The following is a 10,444-nucleotide window of genomic DNA, read 5'->3' as shown; positions in this document are numbered from 1 at the left end:
TGATGTTCTTCTGAGCTCAATAAACAAATGCTGTCAGAATTCCAGGGTGAGAGAGATCAGTATAGGCAATTGGAGTTTTCTAGAGAATATAAGATTTAAGCTGGGCTTTCACTAAATTTGGATGGGCAGAGAAGAGTGGGACAATATATAGGTATGGATGGCCTTTGACACATCTTCTAAAAGGTTGGATTCTGGCTTCACCATTTAATAATTTTCCCACATGTGAAATCAAAATAATCTGCCTTGATCTTCATATGGATACAGCTTGACATGACTGCAGCCATTTTGAGTCCTAACCACACGATGGCCCTGAGTAACCCTTGTTGGGGTTTTCTGTATAGTTCCCAGAAAACTAGAATAGATAAAACCATTAGTCCTAAGTGGAGCCAGACTCTGGCTCCAGGAATGTGCCTGACTCCTTGATATTACCTGAAGATAAGCTAAGTACGTTCCAGCCAGAACGAAGTCACTTTGGTCCTAACCCATAAAGTACACCCCTCTTTCTGACCCAAATTCAGGGACCCAACTGGTCTTGCTGCCATCCAGGACCAGGCTTCTCTCAATAAACTGCACTGTTTGAGATCCTACATCTGTCTGACTCTTTTTCTTTGGTCTCATAGGAACTTGGGGCCAGTCTCAAAGCTAGGAGTGAATTTTTCTGGAATGATCCTTATACAATGTGTACATATATTGAAACATTGCACTGTACCACATAAACATGTACAATTATACGTCCACTATAAATTTTAAAAATCCGCCTCACAGGGTTATTGCTCTTAGGCTGTTATGTGAAATAATGAGCATAAAATGCCAGGCACATTATAAGCACCTGGTTTAAGGGCAGAAATAGAAGTTTGGGGGATAATGAGAAAACTAGTTCATCCCATCCAGGAATCAAGCTAGGTCTTGAGTATCAGGGACTCACTGATTTTTCACTTACATGAGACCTTATTAACAACAGAAATCTGTTTTAAGTGGAGCTTAAGTTCTAATGGGTTGGGTTTAGGGATAGGGAGTGGGAGTAAGTTTTGGAAATACAGCTTGGAGAACTGAGACACATCCCCAAACCTATTGCTTAGAGCCTTGCCATTGCTGGGGCTGGTTTTGAACTCACGATCCTCCTGTCTCAGCCTCCCAAACTGCTGGGATTATAGGCATGAGCCACCATGCCCAGCTCTAGACTAACTTTTATATTTATATTTAAGTTGGTTAACATTCAAGTTACTGTAAAACTGAATTACTGAAAAGCAAACCAGTTTAGTGGAGAGGTGATTTGCTTGCTCCTAGGCCCTTTCATACAGATACAGGTTTGCTCCTTCTAAGTCAACCTGCTGCTGGGACAAGGAACAAGAGTAACATGAACCGTAGTACTTTGCAGCTACTTCTTAAAATGCTTAATATAAACTTCTAGCTCCCAAAATAATTTTCTTGACCTCAGTACTCTTTGGAGCTCTAGTATTTCCCACTTAATCCTTTTATCCAACCCCACCCCAGATATATTTTAAAAAGCATGAGCTCAGGACTCACTTTTCATTTCATATTTATAGTGGCAATTGTTAATTTAATCATTTTAAAGTTCCTCTGTGAAGATTATATGCACACTTGGAAGTTTTTTCTTTGGAGCTTCACATGATGAAAGATGGAGTTTCGCAGATTTATCTGCAGTACTCACAAGCACTAGGTGAAACCACAGATTTACCTTCTCTAACCTATTTGGAAATATTACAAATGTGAACTATTTTCATATACAACACAGAAAATAAAAAATCAAAAACTTTTGGAATTCTCCCACAGTGCCTTATTCGTTCCTGCCTAAGGTCTTTTACCCAGTTTTTCTTACCTGAATTTACTACCCTGCGTTTTTCCTGTGCAGGCCTGGGGATCTCTGCATGGAGCTTCCTGACAGCCGCTCTTAGAATCTTTTGTCACATTGATTTGAAACTTACCATGTAGTGAACTATCCTTGAGAACACTTATTCTGTCTGTCTTCCCAATTATACGGTAAGGTCCAAGGTAGACACCAGATTGCATCTCCTCTGTATGCTGGCTCACTACCTGACCCATGCATTGACAGAGAAGGTCCTCAGAGTAATATTTTACACTCATGTGACAGTCCACTTCCCAGTTCTGAAATAGCTACTATACTAATACAATTTTTTTCTTTTGCACTGAAAACAGAAAACACGTCATTCCTAGGAGGTTAGCCGGGGATCTGCAATCTGCAGCTTTTGAATGCTATATTTCTTATGCTTCAGTGAACAGCATGGCAATATCAGAGAATGCTGCAATGAACAAGTTCTTATTATGGAGATTCAGCTGGTACTAATTCCAGACTCTGTGTTCAGCTTCTAGGAGGCACAGACCTCAGATAGTTCTATTAATTTGATCTGGCAACAGGAGTTAATTCTTTGTAAAAATAAACAAACAAGTTATTAAAAATAATGTTATCAAAAATAGCATTCAAAGGAGAAAGACAAAAATAATGTGCAAAAGAAGATCAAATTGCTTAGTTAATATACAAGTTTAGAAAAATGATTCTAAAAATTTCTTAAGTATTTACTAGTAACACTGAATTTTTTTTTTAAAGAGGTTAGAGGCAGGATATTATCTCAAACGTCTCTGCACCTAGGTTTTTTATTTTTTAAAATATTTTGTATAGCTTTTAATAATGAAGATTGTATAAATGGTGAAAAAGTGAAGTAGAGTTGCTTAATAGTAAGTCTCTTTGGCCAGGGGTATAGCTCAGTAGTCAAGTGCACAAGCAAGGCCCCGGGTTTGATTTATAGAACGCAAAAACAAACAAACAACAAAAACAAAAACAAAAAAACTTGAAAATTTAACTTTATATGCAGGACACTTTGTGGGGGGAAACCCAAAGCTTATTTGTATTCTCAAAGGGAACTGTTAAAAGAAAAATTTAAAACACTACATTCTTCCCACATGCTTTTTTGAGTTTAATAAAAGAGATGGAGATATTCCCAAATTCGATTCTAAAAATGTCTCACGTTACAATGCATTTTTAAATTTATTTCAAAGTCAGCAAAACAAAACAAAACAAAAACCCTCTACCTTCAACAATCTCAAAGCTAAAAACAAAAACAGAGCAAAGAAATCACATAGGTGGTATTCAAAGGCTCAAGTTATACAATGATCTCTTGGGCCTGTGGAACTTGACAATGATTTCCAAAATTGCTCTTGAGAGCTTTGAGCATCTGGAATCCTCATAGGAGTAGAGCTGCCAAGTCATTAAAAAGTGTTAGCTTTTTAGTTTGCCTGATTAAACACGTAGCATCATCTCCCTTAGCTCCCACAAAAACTACCGGAAGCACTTAACCGGTTCCCACACAGTGAAAACCATTCTCTGGGCAGTTAATTAGGAACCAGGCCTTTCCCAGACTCAAAGACGTTTTCAAACTGCTCAGCAGAGTGTGTGTCTGTCACACACATTATAGAAAGAAAAAAAAAAAGTAGCCCAAGCTTGTGGTAAAAGTTCTTATAGAAAATAAAAATTAAAAGAACTACTTCTAACTTGGGGTATCATGTGGAGTAGACAATTTTCAAGAAATCTGGTTTCTCGTTAATTAAATAGGGTGAGAATAGAGTGAGTGGGATGAGAAGAAAAACAAGCTTTCAGTGACAGTAATTTTAAAGACTACTGTCCCTGTTGAATGTACCCATCATAAAGCACTGAATGACACCCCAATCAAAAACAGGGGTCACCCCCAGGATAACAGAATTTGAAGAGGTCATTTGTATGCTAAGGATATCTGCAGAATATGGTTTAAATGATAAAGAAAATATCCAAAAAGAGAAATCACAGAAACTTATCTTTTATGCTTCATATGCCCTAAAAAATAGACTTTTATTTTACTTTTCTTTTGGAGGTGGAGGGGGTACTTTATCACTAGCTACATCTTCAGCCTTTTTTATTTTTTATTTTAAGATGGGGTCTTACTAAGTTGGTTAGCACCTTTAAATTGATGAGGCTGGCCTTGAATTTGTGATCCTCCTGCCTCAGCCTCCTGAGCCACTGGTATTACAGGCATACTCATCACGCCCAGTTCACTCTTCTTTCTTAATACCTGAGTTCCAGACTGTCCTCTAGAACAACACATCATTATTATACTAATGGGGGGAGGAGGGAAATGATTTATTAAAGAATAATTTATTCTCTAAAGAAAAATTCGTTTTGTTGATTTGCCTTTTGTCACTTTTTGCCTCCTTAAGTGTTTTCAATTTTTTTTTTTTAAGGCTTGAACCTTAAAATATATACTTTGAGCTGGGCGCAGTGGCACATGCCTCTAACCCCAGAGGCTCTAGAGGATAAGGCAGGAGGATCCAGAGCTCAAAGCCAGCCTTAGTAGCAAGGCCCTAAGAATCTCAGCAAGACCCTGTCTCTGTCTCTGAATAAATATAAAAAGGGGCTGGAGATGTGGCTCAGTGGTTGAGTACCCCTGGGTTAAATCCCCAGTACCCTGGTGTGTGTGTGTGTGTGTGTGTGTGTGTGTATTTTTTTCAGGTAGATTATCAAATTGTTGGAGATTTTTTTTTAACTTTATTTTTTAAATTTATATATGACAGCGGAACGCATTACAATTCTTATTACACATACAGAGCACAATTTTTCATATCTCTAGTTGTATACAAAGTATATTCACACCAATTCCTGTCTTCATACATGTGCTTTGGAAAATAAAGATCATCACATTCCACCATCATTTCTAACCCCCTGCCCCCTCCCCCTTCCCCTCCCACCCCTCTGCCCCATCTAGAGTTCCTCTATTCCTCCCATGCTCCCCCTTCCTATCCCACCATGAATCAGCTGGAGGTCTTTTTTTTTAATGTGGTGCAGGGGGTCAAACCCAGGGCCATAAGCACTGTGCCAGTGAGATACATCCCAGCCCAGCCTCGGAGATGTTTTATCCTCAAGAAGGATGATTTCCAGGCAGGTCATTTGGGAGCATTGGCCTAACCTAATTCAGGCTGCCTCACAAAAAATACCTCAACCATTAGGAGAACCACGGTTATTATTTAGCTTGTGCTTCCTTATTGTATACGAAATTCATATTAGTTTATAAAGAAGGGGCAGAAAGAGATTAATATGTCACTATTAAAATTAATTTTATTATTTTTATAAAGATGTATGGCTTTTACAGTATGACTATATATTTGTTCCATATAGACAAATTCCTACCAGGTTATAATTCACATTATTAGCATCAAGGAAGTGGTTTCACGCTGTGGGGATGAGTTCTGGGTGCTGGGCAGTTAGAGTGATCTTACATGGGCTCAGTTACAGTTCAGTTCCCAGATTAGGTATGCAAGGATTTCCACTAATCATCAGTACCATACTAATGGTGGGGTGGGGGCGAGGAGTGTAAATGATGTTAGATAATCATTTATTCTTTAAATAAATAAGAATGTATTTAAGGAGGCTCTACTGCCTTTATTGGGGCAGTTAAAATGTACAAGCAAAGTACAAGCTGCGGTCAAGAAAGTCCTCCCCGGGGAAGTGGCTGGAGGTGGAGCTTTCATGCCAGCCCCAGGCGCAGGCAATGGACCCTGCTCACCGCAGAGGGGGCTTGGCCATCTCAGAGACACTCAGCTCCTGAAGCCCCTTGACCTTCAGATAATGTCCCTCTCAGTGACCTTGACTGCAGTCTTCCTAAATATATGAAGTGTCTATACACGCTCCTTGACATGAGCACCTTGACTTGTGGGCTAAGGCCTAGTGGAGCGAGCGAGCCTTCTGGCGGACAGTAATCTCCAGTGTGCAGCCAGGCCCTTGGGTTCTCTGCTCCCAGCATGCTTTTCCCTGCATCCATTTTTCTTCTCACACCTGGAGGGAATGTTTTTTTTAATGCCAGGAGGAAACTCCACTTTCTTCAGACTTCCCCTTTTCTCTAATATTCTGTCTCTGAGTACCACTATTCTGCTTTCAAAAACAAAAATGGGGAGGATGGGGTTGTGGCTCAGAGGTAGAGAGCTCACCTAGCACCACATAAGAATAAAATAAAGGGGCTGGGGATGTGGCTCAAGTGGTAGCGCGCTCGCCTGCCATGCGTGCGGCCCGGGTTCGATCCTCAGCACCACATACAAACAAAGATGTTGTGTCCGCCAATAACTAAAAAATAAATATTAAAAATTAAAAAAAAAATAAAATAAAAAAGATATCGTGTACACCCATAACTAAAAAATAAATATTAAAAAAAAAAACAACAAACAGGAGTCCAAGAAATCTGGACGACTTTTCTTCTTATAATCTTTTCCTATAAATAAGACAGCTGATGTTCATGCAGTCTAACTATGAGCTAGCCTCTGCCTCCCTCGCCACACTTGCCCCTCCTCTGGCTGCTTTCCTAAGGGTTTGCACCTGACTCAGAGGCCCTCCCTCCTACAGCCTGTCCCAGAACAGTCTCCTTCCCCTGGTCTCTGTTGCCTAGTAAACTCCTGTTTATCAACCAAATCTCAGGTCTCAGTTCCATGAATCCTTTGCTGACCCGAGACAAGGTCAAATTCCCATTTTATACAATTTGATAGGAGGAGGCATGCTCCTTCAGTGAATTTATTGCAGGTTGTGTTTGTTGTGTTGAATCCTGTCTGCTTTCCTCCTACACTGCTGATGCCACTAGGGATTTTTTTTTTTTCCTCCCTCACTCTTGAAATTCTTAGAGCCTAGCATAATTAACATGATAAGGCCTTGATGAATAATCAGACCACCCCACCCCCACCTCTGGTCACTCTAGTCATTAGAGTCATTAGGCTTGAACCAATTCTATTTGTAAAATCCCCCTGAACAGCTAAATAAATTAAATAAGATCAAACTGGACTTCTTAAGGATTTAGTATGATTTCTCTGACAGAATAATTGAATCTGGAGGACAGTGATCAAATTTGGGGGGAGAAAAAGGCTCAAAGCTGAAATTCCAAAGCCTGAGTATAAGCAGATGTCGTAGAAATTATTCGCCCTATGGTAGATCTAAAATGCACAGACCACAATTCAGGAATGAAGAAGTATACTTTTTTAAAACAAAATTTTTTTTTTTTTGGTACTAGGATTGAGCCTAGAGATGCTCTGCCACTTAACTATATCCCCAGCCCCTTTCACATTTTTTTTTTATTTTATTACCTTTTGAGTCAGGGTCTTGCTAAGTTACTGAGGCTTGCCTTGAAATCCTGATCCTCCTGCCTCAAGCTGGCTCTACACTTTGCCCACTAAAACAAACTTTACTTGCTCCCAAACCCTCATTTTCATTCAATAGAAGAAAAACAAACAACAATCTTTCCACTAAATTTTCTTTTGGTTCAAACCTTTTTTCTTGGTAACTATTCAGACATTATAGGATTTAAAGTCTTTTCCAGTATCACCTTTGGGCATAGGCCGAGGACTTGGTTTTTAATAGAAAAGGCATAATGAAATAGTAATCAATATACAGTGTGGGGCAGATCTCTCTCTGCAAAGCATTCCGAGAATTGAGAAATTCAATTCTGGGTCTTCTTTGGGCAATGGTTTCCTCATTTGGACAGGTGGTAACATGAAAATGGTTCTTATCTCTGTGCTGAGCTAGTTATTTTGCAATTTAGAAAATAAGGTGTGGTGGCAGCCAAGAACACAGCAGTGACTGCATTAACAAAGGAGAGTTCAGAAGCTTACAAAGAGGAAATGAGGAGAAAACAAAACAAAAGTTGGCCTTTATTCCTAATACAGAAATAAGACTATCTGTAACTTTTTATTTAGTTCTTCCATTGGGTAAATGTCTAATCATACCAGCAGCTGGCCATGTGTTTCATAGGTATTTGTGGGGAGATATATAAAAGGATTCTACAATAGTCCAACTCTTAAAAAGCCACACAACCAAATAGAAAAAAAAAAAGTAAATATGGAATGAAGTGGGGAAATTTTCCTTTGATTTTTCTCCTTGACACATTCGGTAAGGTTTGTTCTAATTAAGAAAATGATTCCTTAGGACTTAAATTATGCTAATGAATGAAGATAAACTTGTAATTCATAGTACATTAAACCAGCAGGTATAGTTTTTCACAAATTTGATATTATATTCCTGTATTACCGGGCAAGGAATTTTCTAGCTTTGTGGTGACTTAAGATATTCGTCACAGAGTATCATAGGAAGAGGAGATTTTAGTTCCACACTTTGCAAGCCAAATTTAGAAAATATCCACTTCAGTTCAGGCCAGCAACTTCAACTTAGAATATATACCCATGCAAGAGAAATTTTTTAAAAAGTTTGACCTTAGGAACTGGGGATGCAGCCAAGGGACAGAGTGTGTGCTTAACATATGCCAGGTGTGGGGTTCAATCCCCAGAACCAAACAACAAACAAAAAGTTTGAGCCCAGATGTTTCATTCAATATAAATTCAATAAATAAATTCACAATAAAATATATTTAACCAACCTGCTGTTGGAAAGAAATATAGTCTTCAGTATTTTGGTTTTGTTTTGTGCTATTAAAGGACCACAATTTTTTATCTGCAGCTCTGAAATACAAAAAGCTGCAAAAAAATTTTTTATACTCCATTTGATGGTAAAAGATGACCTGATGTGAACTTATTTGGCAATAAAATCTATGAAGCTAGTAAGCTATTTATGACCTTTAAATATTTGACTTAATGTGTCTTTATATGATTCACTACAAAATTATTCATTTGTATTGTGGCATGCCCTGATACCCACTGGGGGTGTTATATAGAATAGACAGATTTTTTTCAAATCTGAGAAATTCCTTTTTTCTTCCTTTAGTGCTGAGGTGGGACCCAGGGCCCCACCCTTGCTAGGCAGCCACTCTACCACTGAGCCGCACCCATCCAGGTCTGAGTAATTCTGGCACACATATGCTGCCAAAATTTTGGATATGGGACTATGGAACTGTATGCATTGCAACAAATGTCTTTAATGCTTTTGTTTGGTTAGTATAAATTTATATCCTAGGTTTGAATCCTAGTTCTGTTACATATTAGCTGTAGCTATACATATTTACATTTTCTTATCAATTAAATAGTGATGATAACTGTTGGAGTTAGATTCTGAGGATTAAATAAGGTAACATGCAAAACACTTGGAACAATATCTGGCAATTGGTAAACAGTTAACATATGTCAGCTATAATAACAGAAGAATGCATCTATTCATAATAGATTTATCTTTACAACAGTGCACCCATTTTCCTATGCTCTTATCTTCATTTGTTATTCTAAATTTTTGTCTGACAGGCCAAATTTTTCTCAAAAAACTAAAAGAAGACAAAGATATTCCATTGTTTTGCTTGCAACATCTTTGATTTCTAGTGATGTTGAAAATATTTTCATACTTTGATTAATCATTAGAGGATTTTTGGGGAAGGGGGGAGTTGTTGCTGGGGATTGAACCCAGGGCCTTGAAAATGTTAGACAAGCACTCTACCACTGAGCTAGACCTTCAGCCCCTTAAAAAAATTTTTAGACAAGGTCTAGCTAAGTTGTACCTGCTGACCTCAACTTGCTACCCTCCTGCCTCAGCCTCCCAAATAGCTGGGATTACAGGTACATATCACCCACTTAGCCCATTTGTTTGTTTTTTGGAACTGCGGATTGAACCCAGGGGCACTCAACTACTGAGCTACATGCCTGGATCCTTTTTATTTGACACAGGGTCTTGCTGAAGCTGATGTTGAATTTGCAATCCTCCTCCCTCAGTTTCCCCAGTCCCTGGGGTTACAGATGAGAACCATTGTGTATGGCTCCATTAGTATTTTTACATTTTTATTTTTATTAGTATTTTCCTTGAGTGTATACTTTTCAAAAGATCTTCCTTATTACAAGATTATTAAAATATTTACATTGATTTTTTTTCTAGTATTTACAAGTTTGTTTCTTTCCTTTATTCCTTTAATAAGAATCTTATCCTTTCAGGACTCATTTTGGTGTATAACTTCCAAAAAATTCTGTAGAGTTAGCCAATTCCCCCAATAATAGTTACTAAATAATCCATCTGTTTGTTTTGGCTTCTGGTAGTCAACTACTCATTACTTCTATTTTTCAAATTTTTTTAAGATATTGATGCACACTTATTCTTACAAATGAAAATTTGAATTGTAAAGTTTTCAGCAAAACTATTGGGATTTTGATTGGGATTAATTTAGGGGAAACTGACATTTTCATATTGAGTCTTCTCATTTATTCAAAGCCATAAAATGTTTCTATTTCTTTAAGGTATGTTTCATAAATCTTAAAGTTCTTGCTAATACCTTGATTCCTTTAGAGTTTCCTAAAGCTGATTAATGAGTTCTGAAAATATGCATGCCCTTTTAGCTTTTAGCAAATGGGAATTAAATATGTGAAAACATTTACTTATACTAGGTGGTTGTTATAAACTGAATGTTTGTGCCCCGCCCCCCAAATTCATATGTTGAAGCCCTAAACCCCAGTGTAATATTTGGAGATGGGGAGG

The sequence above is a fragment of the Marmota monax genome, unplaced genomic scaffold, assembly GCF_021218885.2.
Source record: "Marmota monax isolate L192 unplaced genomic scaffold, Marmota_monax_Labrador192_F-V1.1 WCK01_AAM20220418_F8-fsc00002, whole genome shotgun sequence".
Lineage (NCBI taxonomy): Eukaryota > Metazoa > Chordata > Mammalia > Rodentia > Sciuridae > Marmota > Marmota monax.
Note: the sequence above shows the minus strand (reverse complement) of the source record.